The sequence below is a fragment of the Zalophus californianus genome, chromosome 7 (genome assembly GCF_009762305.2).
Source record: "Zalophus californianus isolate mZalCal1 chromosome 7, mZalCal1.pri.v2, whole genome shotgun sequence".
Classification (NCBI taxonomy): domain Eukaryota; kingdom Metazoa; phylum Chordata; class Mammalia; order Carnivora; family Otariidae; genus Zalophus; species Zalophus californianus.
In genome coordinates, this window is record NC_045601.1 from 75,810,650 (window position 1) to 75,827,543 (window position 16,894).

Sequence of the window (16,894 nt, forward strand, 5' to 3'; positions counted from 1 at the left end):
CTGACAGGTGTGAGGTGATATCTCCTTAGAGTTTTGATTTGAATTTCCCTGGTGATAAGTGATGATGAGTATCTTTTCATGTGTCTGTTAGCCATTTGTATGTCTTCTTTGGAGAAATATCTGTTTTATGTCTTCTACCTATTTTGTATTGGATTATTTGTTTTGTGGGTCTTGAGTTATATCAGTTCTTTAGATATTTTGGATACCAACCCTTTATCAGATATGTCATTTGCAGATGTCTTTTCCCAGTCACTAGGTTGCCTTTAGTTGTTGATTGTTTCCTTCACTGTGAAGAAGCTTGTTATTTTGATGTAGTCCCAATAGCATATTTTTGCTTTTATTTCCCTTGCCTCAGGAGACATATCTAAAAGAAGTTGCTACAGCCAATGTCAAAGAAGTTACTGCTTGTGTTCTCTTCTAAGATTTTTATGGTTTCAGGTCTTGCGTTTTGTTCTTTAACCCACTTTGAGTATATTTTTGTGTATGGTGAGAGAAAGTGGTCAGTTTCATTCTTTTGCACGTTGCTGTGCAATTTGCCAACACCATTTGTTGAAGAGACTGTCTTTTGCCCATTGTATATTCATTCCTCTTTTGTTGAAGATTAATTGACCATATAATTATGAGTTTATTTCTGGATTTTCTCTTCTGTTCTATTGATCTATGTGTCTATTTCTGTGCCAGTACCATGCTGTTTTGATTACTATTGCTTTGTAATATAACTTGAAGTCTGGAATTGTGATGCCTCAAACTTTGCTTTTCTTTTTCAATGTGATGACTACTTTTTTTTATTCCTTATACTAGTAACTGAAGTTCTTTTTTGAGAGACAACTACCCATGGGTCTCATCATATTTCTGCACATTTTGTGAGCTCAATCACTGACAACTTTGTCCTCAGCTGTCTTCTCAAGGACATTGTTCCAGCAAAGAGCCTTGGTAAATAGTGATAGTGGCTCCCTCCAGAGCGGAAGATAGGTTTGTTTATTGTCCAGTATAATAAAGATAATTTTTACCTCAGGGGTAAAAGACAGGCAGGTTTGTTTTAAAATGTTAAGTTTCCTATGCTTGGAGTTCCTTAGCTGGTTTGCCAACCCACTACATTTGCAACATCTACCCAGGCCACTGTGTGTCATTCTTGAGGGCCTTCGGGGCCAAAAAGGAAGTGATGCAAACATAAAGCTCATGCTGCTTGCTGCACCATGAGTAATAAAGTCCTATCTCTGACCCAAGAATCTCTTTCGGTTGACCAGCATCCATGAAACTGGCAGGCTAACTTGTTAGCTTAGCAAATAGGGTACAATCTCAAACCTTCGAAATTCTTGACAGGTCCCAATTTTCATTTTTTTTCTTGACAACTAACTCTAGCGAGGAGTTTATGAATTTTGTTTATCTTTCCAAAGAACAACTTTCAGCTTTGTTGATCTTTCCAAAGAACAATTTCAACTTTCTTTCCAAAGAACAACTTTCAGCTTTGTTGATCTTTCCAAAGAACAACTTCAGCTTTCTTTCCAAAGAACAACTAGCTGATTTTCTCTATTTTTTTTAATATTCAATTTAATTGATTTTTACTCTTTATTTTTTCCTCCTTCTGCCCACTTTGAATTTACTTTGCTCTTTTTCTAGCTTCTTAGTGTGGAAGCTTAGGTCATTGATTTTTTTTTTTTTTAATCTCTCCTTCTTTACTAATATAAGTATTTAAAGCCATAAATTTCTGTATATAAACACTGCTTTAGCTTCATCATAAAGATGTTGATATGTTTTATTTTTATTTTCATTCAGCATGAAATACTGTCTAACTTCATTTGTGATTCCAATCCTTTAAAATTTATCAAGACTTATTTTAATATCTACCATATGATCTATCTTGTTGAATGGACCATGTACACTTGAAAAGAAGGTATATTCTCCAGTCATTGGATATAGGGGGGGCCTATAAACATCAGTGAGGTATTTTTCAGTGTTCTCTAGAGAAACCGAGGCAATAGAACAGAATATATATATATATAATTGTATATGCATACTTATTTATTATAAGAAATTGGCCTGCATGATTACTGAGGATGATAACTCCCAACATCTGCAACTGGCAAGTTGGAGACCCAGGAGAGTGAATGGTGATCGATACAAACCTTGTTTTATGTATGTTTCTGTTTGAAGACACTTTCTTTAATGTATATTGTTGATTCATCAACATTGAACTGGTGGCCGATAACACAACTCATACTTGAACAAAGCTTATTTAACACATGCATTGTTTCCATAAAGGATATTACAGCCTTGGGCATAGGAACACTAGGCTATATTTGAGGGCCATTTCAAAGAGTGAAATCATCAAGATAAGCACACAAATACAAAAAACATGGCACTAAATAGACCAAGAAAAGATAAATACCTGTTTGCATGACAGCTGAAACAAGGAGGCAGAGCATTGTCTTGTATGAACTCAGCTGGGAACATGCTGGAAGTGTGTGCTGTAGGCGACTCAAGTTTTTCATTGTTCTGTTTATGTTCCTGAATGACTGAAAGCATTGTGAGTACTGACTTTGGAGTTACAAATAAATTGTAGCAAGGGGGCAAATTCACAAATATGGAATCTGTGAATATAGGCATATGTTATTTTATTGTACTTTCTTTTACTGCACTTTGCAGACATTGTGTTTTTTACAAAATGAAGGTTTGTGGCAACCATGCAGGTCTATCGACATCTTTTTTTCCCCCGACAGAATTTGTTCACTTTGTGTCTCAGTGTCACATTTTGGTAATTCTTGCAATATTTCAAACTTTATTATTATTATTATGCTTGTTATGGTGATATGTAGTGATCTTTAATGTTATTCTAGTAGTTGTTTTTGGACACCATGAATTATACCCATATAAAATGGTGAACTTAATTGGTAAATGTTGTGTGTTCTGACTGCTCCATCTGGTTATTCCCTGTAACCCTCTACTTCTCAGGCCTCCCTACTCCTAGAGACACAAATTATTGAAATTAAACCTGTTAAGAACTCTGAAATGGCCTCTAAGTGTTTAAGTGAAAGAAAGAGTTGAATGCCTTCTCATTTTAAATCAAAAGCTAAAAATGATTAAGCTTAGTGAGAAAGGCAGAGATAGGCCAAACACTAGGCCTTTGAACCAAAGAGTTAGCTAAGTTGTGAATTCAAAGGAAAAGTTCTTGAAGGAAATGAAAGTGCTACTCCCAGTGAACACACAAATGGTAAGAAGGTGAAACAGCCTTATTACTGGTATAGAGAAAGTCTTAGTGGTCTGGATAGAAGAGCAAACCGGCCATAACATTCCCTTCAGCCAAAACGTAATCCAGAACAAGGCCCTAACTCTCTTCAGTTCCATGAAGGCTGAGAGAGGTGAGGAAGTTGCAGAAGAAAAGTTTGACGCTAGCAGAGGTTGGTTGGCTCATGAAGTTTAAGGGAAGAAGCTGTCTCTGGAACATCAACGTGAAGGTGAAGCAACAGGTGCTGATGGAGAAGCTGCAGCAAGTTATCCCAAAGATCTAGCTAAGATCATTAATGCAGGCGGCTACACTAAACAAGATTTTCAATGTAGACAAACAGCTTTCTATTGGGAGAAGTCAGTGAGTGGCTTCAAAGCTTCAGGGGGCAGGCTGACTGTCTTGTTAGGGCTTAATGCAGTTGGCAACTTGAAGCTGAAGCCAGTGTTCATTCACTTAACCATACTAAAAATCCTAGGGTTCTTAAGAATAATGCTAAATCTCCTCTGCCTGTGCTCTAAAACTGGAACAAAGCCTGGATGACAGCACATCTGTTTATTGCATGGTTTACTGAATATATGTTTTAAGCCCACTGTTGAGACCTAGTGCTCAGAAAAATAGATTCTTTCAACATGTTACTGCTCATTGATAATGCACCTGGTCACCCAAGAGCTTTGATGGACATGTACAGTGAGATTCATGTTGTTTTCATGCCTGCTAACACAACGTTTATTTTGTGGGCCATGGATCAAGGAGTCATTTTGACTTTCAAGTCTTACTATTTAACAAACACATTTCATATGGCTATAGTTGCCATAGGTAGTGATTCCTCTTATGGATCTGGGCAAAATAAATTGAAAATCTTCTGGAAGGGATTCACCATTCCAGATGCCATGAACATTCATGATTCATGGAAAGAGGTCAAAATAGCAACATTAACAGGAGTTTAGAAGAAGTCGATTCCAACGTTCATGGATGATTTTGAGGGGTTCGAGACTTCATTGGGGAAAGTGAATGCAGATGTGGTGGAAATAGCAGGGCAACTAGAATTAGAAGTGGAACCTGAAGATGGGACTGAATTGCTAATCATGATCAAATTTGATGGGCTGAGGAGTTGCTTTTCATGGATGAGCAAAGAGAGTGGTGTCTTGAGATGGAATCTACTCCTGGTGAAGATGCTGTGAAGACTGTTCAAATGACAACAGAGGATTTAGAATATCTTATAAACTTAGTTGATAAAGCAGTGGCAGGGTTTGAGAGGATTGACTTCAGTTTTTGAAGAGGTTCTACTGTGGTTAAAATGCTATCAAATAGCATTGCATGCTACAGAGAAATCATTCATCAAAGGACGAGTCAGTTGATTTGGCAAACTTCACTGTTGACTTCACTATTGCCGTAGTCATTCTCACTTTCAGCAACCACCACCCTGATCAGTCAGCAGCCATCAACACTGAGGCAAGACCATTAACCAGCAAAAAGACAGTGACTTGCTAAAAGATCAGATGATGGTTAGCATATTTTAGCAATAATGCATTTTTTATTTTATTTTATTTTTTAAAGGAAGTTCTGTGCCCAACATGGGGCTTGAACTCATGACCATGAGATCAAGAGTTGCATGCTTTACCACCTGAGCCAGCCAGGCACCCCAATAAAGTACTTTTTAAATTAAAGTATGTACATAGTTTGGTTTTTTTCAAACCTAATTTCATTCTTAATAGACTGCTGTATAGTATAAAAGCAACTTCTATATGGTCTTGGAAACCAAAAAATTTATTTGACTCACTTCATTGTGATATTTACTTTACTGCAGTAGTCTAGAATTGCAATATCTCTGAGGTGTGCATGTAATGGAGATTGCTTTATTTCATCAGGTGCTTTCCATTTCTCATAGTCTTCCTTCTGCCTTGAAATTTTGAGTTTCCATCTGCAGCATTCCCCTCAGGCGGAAGAACTTTCTTTAGAAGTTCTGATTGCTACTATTACTCTTAATTTTTGTTTCTCTGAGAATATCTTCATTTGCCTTCAATATTGTGGAAGATTTTCTGGGTTGACAGTTTCTTTCTTTTGTTCTTTAAAGGTACTGATATATGGTCATCTTCACAGTTCCTGTGTGAACTCCATAGTGTTTTAAATCATTCTTCCTTTATGTAGTATTCCATTTTTCTCTAAATGCTTTCAGATTTCTCTTTATCTTTGGTTTTCAACAATTTGATCATGATGTTTCTAGGCATAGTTATTTTTGTATTTATTCTGCCTGGGGTTTGCAGATCTTCTTGGATTTGTAAATTTATGTCTCAGGATGTTGGCTTTCCTCAAATACTTGGTAATTCTTGCTTTTGTGCTCATCTGTGTACTTGAGATTCTTTTTTTGTTTTGTTTATTTTGGGGGGGTGGCTTGTTGCACAGTTGCACTGTCTCTAGGGGGGAGGATTAAGACCTGTGGCCACCGCCTACCTTTTCTTTAGATGTATGAGGAAGGGGTGGGGCATGCTGCTGAACAGAAGAGCTAGGAGCTGGTGTTCTGGGTTTAAGAGCTTCCTGATTGTTCCAGGTTTCACCAGCCACGTGGATGCTGCCTATCAAACTGAAGGTCCTGTATATCCTTCCTATGGATAGATACCCCTGTTGCCATCATGGGTTGGGGGATGGGGAACTTCATTGGCTCACCTGCTCCTGCTGTAAGACTCTAATTACTTTGTGGTTTAGTCTGGACTCCTTCCTACTCCTGATGGTCACCTCTAGATGTGGAACACTTTTGATGCTGCTATTACCTTTTGTAGCAGTTCTGTCTTGTTGTTTGGGGCTGTTACTCCTTTCTTCTGTCCAATCCAGCTTCCTATCCATTTCTCAGGGAATTTCCATAAATTCTGGACCATCGACAGCTAACCTTCTTGTTTGCCAATGCATTTATGAATTTAATTTTTTAAAAATACGTGTTTTCTGCCAGGTCTAGGGGTTTGTGCCATGAAGAGAAGGTTGTATTATGCGCCCACTCTGCCATTTTAAATCAAACTTGCTTTTCTTCTCCTTTTTTTTAAAAAAGGAAGCAGTGGTGTTAACAGCTTGATTTAATTTTATAGTTAGGTAAAGAATGAACACAAGCAATTCCAAGAAAGGAACACTACAAATTCTTAGTCATTGTAAAGGGCAGAGAGAGTTTAGGGAGTTCACATTGTCCTGGTTATGAAATGATGCTAAGCTTGCCAAATTCATAGGTTTGCTTTCTCACAGGTTTCCTTGTTTCATGTAGGTTTTGGAATTTGTCTTGAATTGCCTTAAAGTTATAGATTCATTGGTGGATTCTTTCAAGCTTATACAGTTCTAAAGTTGTATTCAAACAGTGCCATCTTGTGGGTCATTCCTTTTGTCTCCCCATCCCACCCTCAAATGCTCCCTCACACAAGTACAACCAGAAGGGTTGAGGTATGTCAACTTTTGTTAAGTGCTAAGAGCTCTCCTGAGAGCTTGACAGATATCTCATTTAAACTTCATAAAAACTTTATGCATCAACTATTATTAGTTACATGGTAGAGATGAGGAAACTGAGGCCTATATAGGTTATGTAACTTGCCTAAGGTCTCACATATGAAGAGGAGTAAAATTTTATATTCAGGAGGTATGCCTCTGGAGTCCCTGCTTTTACTGCATGCACATGTAAAACAATAAATTTAAGAATACAGTGTGACACAATAATAAGTTATAGAAGTTAAAGATGAGGGGATAACTGTTAGGAAGGGGCATCAGGGAAGTCTTCACAGATTTTTAAGGAGGTAGCCTCCTCTGCATGAGGATTTGAAGGATAATCATTGCACAGGGAGAACGTAGCTGGGACCATATCCCCTGGATCTAATAGTAGAGAAACACCTTATTTGTCTGTTATTTTGCCTGCCGTGTACCCTGCCTTCTTTGGGAGAGCTACTCATTATTCTGCTTCAAACATGACTCTCATAGAGGCTGTCAAGCATTATATCCTTGACTCTGTGCCTAATCTGAGTCGATATGAACCCATCAGGGGCTCTGGAATTTTTGTGCTTAAGGCAGAGGGCACAGCGCTGTGTTCCCTAATGGAAAAGCTGAGGTGTGTGTCAGAAAGCTGCAGCGAGCCAAGTGTTTTCACATGGAAAATGGTCTGGAGCAGAAGAGAACAGGGCCAAACCATAAGGTTCCAGTCATCTCTAGGCCAGCTGCACTGCTGACCTTTGTACAGTAATAACTATTCTTGCAGAACCTCATCGGGTTTGGGTTTTGATCCAACCATACAAGTTCTAACATTCTTATATTACCAGCTAAAGTAGGGGCAGCACTGCCTATATACAAATTGAATGACAGCACAATATATCTTGATTATGAAGAATAGCACTGTTAATTTATTTTGGAAAAATGGCATTTGTGGAGTATTATAAATGCTGTGTTGCTTAAAAACATTTCTGCAGTGGTCTATTCTGGCTTCATCTCAAACTCCATTCCTGATGTCTGGACCATTCTCCTACTTCTCCCCATTTACATCACTGCAGTCTTCAAAGCCATCTCTGGATGTATTTCTTACTTTAAGTCTACTTCAGAAATTCTAGTCAATTTTTCTTTTGTGGTAAATTTTGATTTTTTAAATCAACATTTAATTGTTGCAAAGAAAAATAAATTATAGGGCGCCTGGGTGGCTCAGTTGGTTAAGCGACTGCCTTCGGCTCAGGTCATGATCCTGGAGTCCCGGGATCGAGTCCCACATCGGGCTTCCTGCTCAGCGGGGAGTCTGCTTCTCCCTCTGACCCTCTTCCCTCTCGTGCTTTCTGTCTTTCTCTCTCTAAGAAATAAATAAAATCTTTAAAAAAAAAAAAAAAAAAAAAAAAAAAAAAAAAAGAAAAATAAATTATAAAACTCAGAGATCGAAATTAAGAATCACCCCTAATTCCACCACACCAGGATAATCATTAGTATATTGCTCTCTCTTCTTCTATGGTAAACACATACATGTTTAAAAGCCTCCCAAAATGGCTAATTATGATCTCTTCCTCCCCTAATATCATCTGCAATGCATTTTTCACTTAATTGTATTTCATTTGCATTAATTCCTAATCATTTCAATAATTCTTGCAAATAACCAATATATTTGAAGGCATTGTTTTTTAGGGAAATTAGGAGCAATTCCACATCTTTTGGACTGGAATGTTCTTTCTTCCCTGCTTCATCTAGTTATCGCCTACTCATTCCTAGGATCATAGTTTGTGTCACTTCTTTGGGAAGTCAGATTAAATTGATGGTATTCTTTGTAGTACTTGTATAAGTAGCAATCTATTCTTAACGTTTTTTGGGATTATCTGGGCTTGGCATTCTTGTTAAAATGAATGAATGACTGCTTGGAATAATTCCGCTACTATGGAAATACTTTTTTTTTTTTTTAAGTTTTATTTGTAAGTAATCTCTACACCCAGCATGGGGCTTGAACTCACAACCCCTAGATCAAGAGTCACACACTTTTCTGACTCAGCCAGCCAGGTGCCCCTGGAAATACCTTTTGATTTATAAAAGTAAGATTTTTTTTATTCATGAAGTGCTAGGCACTCCCTGTGCTGTATATCTGTATATAATTTTTCACAAATGTAAATGCATTTTTGCTTCTAAAATACATTATTGCTCCTATTTTACAAACGAGGAAAGTACATCTTCAGGAAAGCTAATTAACTTGCCAAATAAAAGAGATCAATAAAAGATTTGAACTCAGGCCTATGCATTTATATACATTATTGTCCTTACTTGCCATTACCGGTTTCTTTGTTCAGTAATATAAAAGTCATCATATATAGCTTATCTTCCAAATCACTTAATTTTTACATTACAAATTGGTTTTTGTTACATCAAAGTAGGAAACAGGGCACCTTGAAAAGGGGCAAAGAAACAGACCACTGTATTGGGAAGAGCAGCAGGGGAGCTATTCTTCCTTTCCCTTTCCCTAACCAGATGTATGGCTTTGCGCTTTTATAAGGAAGGCTACAAAGACAGTAAAGCTGAACTGGCGGCCCTTAAGAAGACACGTATGGTGATTAACGTAACATAATAATAAAAAAAATAAAAAATCTTTCTAATTGGGAAAAATAAAAGAAGACACGTAGTCCAACGCCTTCGTTTTATAGATGAGAGAGACTAAGTGGCTTGTATAATTGACAACGTGGCCGACTGTACAGCCAAATCCTAACGGCTAGTGTTGTTCTGAGTCAAAGCACCCCTCCTTGAACAAACATTTACTGAATGCCACCTGTATGAGGCATTTGGTTGCAGTGATACCCATTTGGTATACTAGTATTGATTTCCTCCTCCTCCTCTTAATACTGCTCAGTCCTCTCCCCCGCCCCGCCTTTTTTTCCCCTTCACTCCAGCACTTTTAAAAACCGGCCTTGCATGCTGAGTTAAATGGGGAAAATCGTAGTGCAAGCCTGGCGTCAGACGCTGACTGACGTGACCCTGGTGGGCAGCAAGGTCCCCGCAGCAATCTAAGAAGGCAGCGACGCCTTAGGACCCAGGGAGTGCCTCTCAGACAATCCGGGTGTACGAGCGGGAAGGGAAGGGCGTTGCTGCCAACGGGAGAACTCTTCTGTGCAAGTTGCCTACGCATTTGGCTTCTGCTGTATGGTGACCCAAGGCATTCGGCCAGGTCTCCTGCGCTCTCTTTCCACCCGGGTTTATCCGGAATTCAAAGCCTGCAGCAGTTTCTACCTAGGCCACGGCTGACCCTGAAAGGGACATTTCCACCACCGCTGTTGGCTGAGAGTCCTCAGCCGCCGCGTTTCCCCGCCCCCGGCTTGCGCGCGTGGTCCGAAGGCCGGCAGGGTCAAGCTCCCTCAAGGCTCCCGGGAAAGGCCACAGCTTAGGTGTCGCCACGCGAGGCCTCCTGGGCAGACACCAGCCAATCCTCATGAGGCATACACGAGCCCCAGCCAATCAACGCCTGTCTTATTCCTGGGCACCGCCCGCACCGGCCTTTTCTCCCTGCCCCCCTTCCCGGTGCCTGTAGTCGCGGCTGAATCTGCAGCCGCCTCCACAGCTGACCCGGGCCTGGGGACCGGCCTCTCCCTGGCACCGTTCGGTTTCTCCAGTTGTCGTCACTGAGGATGAGTCCCTGCGCAGCTGTGTGCTCGTCTCGCGGAGTACACGGGCGCACTTTCATCTAGCGACTGGTGAGGGAGTGCTCTGCGCGGCCTCACCGTGCGGAGTGGGCTGAGGCGAGGGTGTCTCTTCAGCCGGAGGAGGGGGGCGCTGGGACAGTATTCAGTTTCTGGAGGGTGCGGGTGACCGGGACGCCAGTGGCGCGGATGGACCGCGGGGAGGGAACCCAGTGGCTCCGAGGCTGGCGCGCTTCGAGCGAGACGGCGCGGAGTGGGCCGACTGGCCGGGGTCCCAGCGTCCGCCGTCCTGCTGCCTCGCTCAGCTTATGAATGGTCTGTTCTGCGACGCGCTACGCTGCTGTCCTGCCCGACACGCCCTCCAGCGTTGTTGCCTTGCTAGTTTCAGTAGTTGTAGGTGTCACTTCCCTTCGAGCCTTGAATTTGAAGCCGTTCGTTATCCCTTCGTTGGGGTCACATAGTTTTACTCCGCTATGGGGGTACTAACTCTGAAATTCTGTGTGAATTGACCATTGTGTGAAAAGGGACCGGTTCTTTTTGGGGGTGGGGGAACAGGATAGAGGCTTTTTGTTGTATCACGTTGTCTGGTTTTCTAAAAAGTTTTAGTTCAACAGCGAAATAGCTAAGCCCGGACATCCTTGACTACTGTTCTCCAACATATTTAATAAAACTTCCAAGATATTTATCAGGAAGCAGAAATTGATGTAGCACTCCCCTCGCCCGCCTTCCCCCCATGCTTCGAAGTAGGGCGTTTGAAATTCGAAATGTATCAGAATTACTGAAAGAATGTGACCTTTATGAGTGGTAGTGTTTCTCCACCCATAAGTACCAATTCACATCCTTGCATAGCTACTTCTTGATCTTCTCTTTTTTTCTTTTTTGAATTCCTTGATTTTTACTGGTTTTAGAAACATAGATTAGATGAGGGCAGAAAGGTCTGCTTTCCAAAAAGAATTTGTTACAGATATTTGCAGAAACTTTAGTCAAAGCAGAGCTTACCTCAAGAAATTTTAAAAAATGGCTGTTCCATTATTTAAATTAAAAAAAAACTTGTATTGAGGGTTCTTAGGATGCTAAATTCTGTGAAGGAACTTACTACGTTCTTTTACTTTCATTATAGTTTAGGACCATATAAAGTTCAGTAGACCATAAATGAACTTACCTACCACATAAAGGAGCTCAGTATTACTTGGTGTATTATTATAAATGATATCAAAGTCCGTTTACTGTTATTAATAGGTCACTAATTTTTTACTACATGTAGAAATGTGCTTGCCCCTTAAAATTTGCGGAATTTTTCTATTGTGAAACTGGGTATTGCACCGATCAAGTATTGAAGTTTCTATCTTTTGTACCAAGAGAGTATTTGAGATAACGTTTGACTAAAATACAATATTGATAAAGCAAAATTACTAATTTCCTAAAGAAGTAAGTGCGTGTGTTTTAAAATTGTTATGTGAACTATTTTCAGGGTTTACAGAAGGAATTAAAAATTTTTTAAACTCAATTATGAGTTATAATTTGTAGCTTTGTGACAGTTAATATAGATACAAGTTTAAAAGGAAGATATTTTGGTATTATTGCTTATACAAATAAATCTACTTATGGAATATATATATATTTTGTAAGAAATATGAAGAAATATGACATCCCTTCCCCCTCCCCCCCTTCCCCGAGAACTTAAAATCTTTGTGTAGGCAAGGTACATACTAACGGGGCAAGTTATTATCATCAACTTTGCAGATGGTGAAATAGGATTAGGGGGATACTTGGCCAAGGTTTTAGGTAGTAGGAACCCAATTCTTATGACTGCAAATAAGGGTAATTTTTTTGTACTACACTATTCTACTTCTCATTTTGAGAGAGCAATTTGGGTAGAATAGAATAGATAGAATCTAGAGTACACTTTTCTATATTTGTAATTTTGGATAGGCTACTTAAACTTTCAAGTAAATTTCCTCATTGTAAAATGAAGGTACTCATATATAAAGGGGTAATATGAGGCTGAAATTTATGTTGGTTGTCCGTATCAAAATTTAAAGAATTTTTTTTTTAAAGATTTTATTGATTTATTAGAGAGAGAGAGCATGAGAGGGGGGAGGGTCAGAGGGAGAAGCAGACTCCCTGCTCAGCAGGGGGTCGGATGTGGGACTCCATCCCAGGACCCTGGGATCATGACCTGAGCCAAAGGTAGATGCTTAACCGACTGAGTCACCCAGGCACCCTTTTTTTTCTTTTAAAGAAAGAAAAAAGAATTTTAAAGAATTTTCATATCAAAATTTAAAAGATGATAGATAACTCTGTAACTAACACATGGACACATTGGCAGTCTTGTAAGGGTTTGGGCGAAAAGCATTCCAAGCAGAAAGGACTCTAATAAAGTTACGCCATTTTCTGACCTGTATACTCATATACTCCTTTCTCTCTCTCTCTCTCTCTCTCTCTCTCTCTCTCTCTCTCTCTCTCTCTCTCTCTCTTTAAACATTTGTTGGGTGCTTACGTATGAATGAACTGTCTCATTTATTTTCAGAACAACTCAGGATATAAATAGTTGTTGCCACTTTTTCTAAGTGAGAGAATTGAAGCTTAGGAAATTGTGATGTGCCTGGGATCATTTAGTTAGTGGTGTACCTGGGTTCCTACCTCCGGTGTTCTGAATTCATAGAATCTGAATTTTACATGCCACGTGGTCTCCAGGCTTAATTGATACCCTTTTCCTGAAGTCACAGGCTAACCTTAACACATGAAATGTAGATGTTAGGTTTGGATTTGTCAGAGAATGGCATAATCAGATTTGTGTTTTAGGAGGATACCTAAACTCCTACCAAGGTTAAGTGGAACAATTATGAGTCGTTGTTGAGGGCTCAACCTCTACTGGCTAATGCCTTTGTGGTGGGCCAGTGCCCAAGGTTGAACAATTGCCTGTACTCCTACCAGTCAGTTGTCCATCAGCATTTCATATTCATCACATATAAAACAACTTTTCACCTTTAATTTTTTTTTTAAAGATTTTATTTATTCATGAGAGACAGAGAGAGAGAGAAAGAGAGGCAGAGGGAGAAGCAGGCTCCCAAGGAGCAGGGAGCCTGATGTGGGACTCGATCCCAGGACCCTGGGACCATGACCCGAGACGAAGGCAGATGTCTAACCATCTGAGCCACCCAGGCGCCCTCACCTTTAATTTTTATTTGTTGCTTTTTTAAAAGTTTGTTTTGTTTTTCTAATTTCCCAAGCATTTACCCCCTACTCTACCTATAATCAAGCTAGAAATTTGAGAGTTATCACCACATCTTGTCAATTCAAGAGCTTAAATATCTAAATGTGTCTTTGAATTGCTCACTTTCTTTATCCCTAAAGAAATGCACAGAAAGCTGTTCATAATCTGGCCCATCCTTGTGTATATATTAGGCTTCGCTGTTTGCTGTCTTCTGAATTACTTGGAATTTTCAGAATAGACTAAAATGATTCTAATGCTTTTATTTATATTTATTTGCTCTGCCTTGAATGCCCACCCACACTGAGTTTATCAGGCAAACATGTACTCATCGTAATGTGGGAAATCTTCCGTATCTCTCTCTTGTCAACTCCCTATTCCTGTGAGTCACTTGTTTTATCTCTACCATAGGTTTAGAATCATGTTTTTATTACTTGCTTAAATGAAATCAGTCTCCTCTATCAAACTGTGACCCTTTGATGGTAGAGACTATAATAGATAATAAATTTTGTTCATTGAATACAGATGTTAAATGAGCTATAGTTTCATTTCAGTATTATCCATGAATCTGTATTTTTATCATGTTATCTAAAAATTTATACCATATTTATTTTGTATTCCCAGTACCTTGTGACCTACTGTGGATGCACTGTAGAAGCGGTGTAGTATAGTAGAAATAGCTTGGACTTTGCTATTAAAGAGATCTGTGCTTGAATTCTAACTCCTCTTTTATTGGTGCTATGATTACTTAACCTCTCTGTGATATAAAATTTCCAGTATGTATTAGGTGCTTAATAAATATTTCCTTTGCTTTCTTTGCTTTCGGTGAGCATTTGTTGAATGCATAAATAACATTTACACTGGTAATTGGAAATACAGGCCTGGAATTTAGGAAAGATGTGAGGGTAGAAGACATATTGGGGGATTATGAGCACGTAGGTTACACTTAAAAGCTAGAAAGAGATTGAAATTATCCAGGGAGAATATGAAGTAGAGAGGAAGAGAAGATGGAACATTGAGAGAACCCCAAAATTTGAAGGTAAGGGGAAGAGATAATGGCTTTGGAAGAAGGGGTGAGAGAGAGCCCATGCTTAAATGCTTCAGTAGTTCCCTATGCTTTCAGTATCCCTTCATAGATACTGTAGGAGAATGCGGTGTTAATGACTAAAAGCAGGGAAGTTAAGTAAGAACTGAAAGTATCAAAGTATTTGTAGGTTTGGAGGTCATTTTGGTAACCTTAGTATATATGGTTTAATTGGAGAAATATGCATGGAAACCAGGTTTTCATGGTTTTCAGGTTTTCATGACATTTTGGTAACCATAGTACATATGGTTTAATTGGAGAAATATGCATGGAAACCAGGTTTTCATGGTTTTCAGGTTTTCATAACAATGAAACTCAAATATGAATTTTGAGATTAAATTTGTTACCCTTTTGTTACTGAAGAAATAATAGTAATAAAAGCTACTGTTTGTTGAATGCCTATTTTGTGCCAGGTACCAGGCTAAGCAATTTCATTTATCATTACAGTAACCCTGTGAAGTTGGTGACATTGTATCTGTTTTCCGATGAAGAAAAGAGATTATGTAATTTTTAAAGTTATGTAACTACTAACAGCCGGCATTGCTATATTTGAATCTAAATATGTAAGACTCTAAGAAACACCAGCTCTTAGTCACTTCCGTATTTATGTTCATAGTATTCTGTATGTTTCTCATATATTATAGTATGCTACCATTTTTACATTCATATTACCCCTTTTTTCCATTTTAATTGTTTATATATAGTAACAATTAGGGAATTTTCTTTGGTTACACCTTAATTCTTTCATGTAGTGTTTGAGTTATTTGCCAGTAAGTAGTTCCTTTCAGGTATTATGAGTACACTGAAAATACAAAGGTGGAAAAATTTTAGAGCCTCAAAAGAATGAAATTAACTACAGTTGACTATTTTGCCATGTATCTTGTTTTCCAATTTTCACATTTTAAATTACTTGAGGCTTTGGTACCTTTTTCTTTATGTCAACTAAGAAACACTTTATTTTTTATACCAATCAACAGTTTAAGGTGGGGATGAATGTTATAAGGCTTATATCAAATTATAAAACATACAGACTAGTAGAAACAACGAGCTAGAAAGGATTGGGAATCCTCTAATTTTGTGCTGTCACCTTTAGATGGGGAAGTCAGAATTTTGAAGAACTAGTTAGATTTAGGACTTCTGACTCTTAGTGTGGTTTGAAATGGGAGTTGAAAGTGCAGATTTGCAATGTTTCATATCTATCTATGGTGCACAGAAGTTTCCCCTACACATATAGTAAACTCATATATGTCCCTTTAAATAGCTGCCTCATAACTGTTTTTCTTTGTCATTCAAAGTATATATTTAAAAATAGAAATGAAAAAAGTATTTCAGGGAATTTAAGTTTTATTTTTTAAAATTTATTCAATTTACTTAAACAAACCAGTTCATCCATTTCTTCCCTCCCACCCCCAATCTGATATAAGAGAGTCATATGTTGTTGGCTTTCCTCTGACTTATTTCACTTGGCATAATGCCCTTGAGGTCCATCCATGTTGTTACAAATGACGAGAGTTCATCCTTTTTAATGGCTGAATTATATTCCATTGTGTATGTGTATAATATATGTATATATAACTTTTTTATCCATGTATCCATTGATGGACACTTAGGTTGTTTCCATAACTTGGCTATTATAAATAATGCTGCTGTGAACATGGGGGTGCCTATAGCTTTTCGAGTTAGTGTTTTGTTTTATTTGGATAAATACCTGGAACTGGACTTGCTGGATCATATGGTAGTTCTATTTTTAATTTTTTGGGGAACCTCCATACTACTTTCCATAGTGGTTATATCAATTTACATTCCCACCAGTAGTGTACAGGGGTTTCTTTTTCTCCACATCCTTGCCAACAGTAATTATTTCTTATTTTTTTGATAATAGCCATTCTAAAGGAGAAAGGTGATATATCATTGTGGTTTTGATTTGCATTTCCCTGATGATTAGTGATGTTGAACATTTTTTATGTACCTGTTGGGCATCTGTATGTCTTTGGAAAATCTATGAGGATCTTTGGCCCATTTTTTTAATCAGATGGTTTATTTTTTTGCTCTTGAATTGTATGAATTCTTCGGATATTTTATATAGGTTAGCCCTTTATTAGATGTATGATTTGCAGAAATTTTTCTCCCATTCTGTAGATTGCTTTTTCATTTTGTTGATGGTTTCCTTTGCTGTCCAGAAGCTTTTTAATTTGATGTGGTACTACTTGTTTATTTTTGCTTTTGTTGCTTTTGCTATTATTGTCAGATTAAAAAAA

The 16,894-nt window shown here is 38.4% G+C and overlaps 1 protein-coding gene across 3 annotated transcripts in view; it reads left to right on the top strand.

Annotated features, from left to right (window-relative positions):
* Positions 1 to 8,641: 8,641 nt before the first annotated feature.
* IBTK (inhibitor of Bruton tyrosine kinase) overlaps positions 8,642 to 16,894 on the top strand; it is a 106,990-nt gene continuing 98,737 nt past the window's right edge. For 2 of the 3 annotated variants that reach the window (XM_027601601.2, XM_027601602.2), the window contains exon 1: positions 8,657 to 10,392. The gene's annotated coding sequence lies outside the window, so the exon portion shown is untranslated. Of the gene's footprint in view, positions 10,393 to 16,894 lie in introns of all 3 variants that reach the window. The other variant, XM_027601603.2, reaches the window with a different exon arrangement.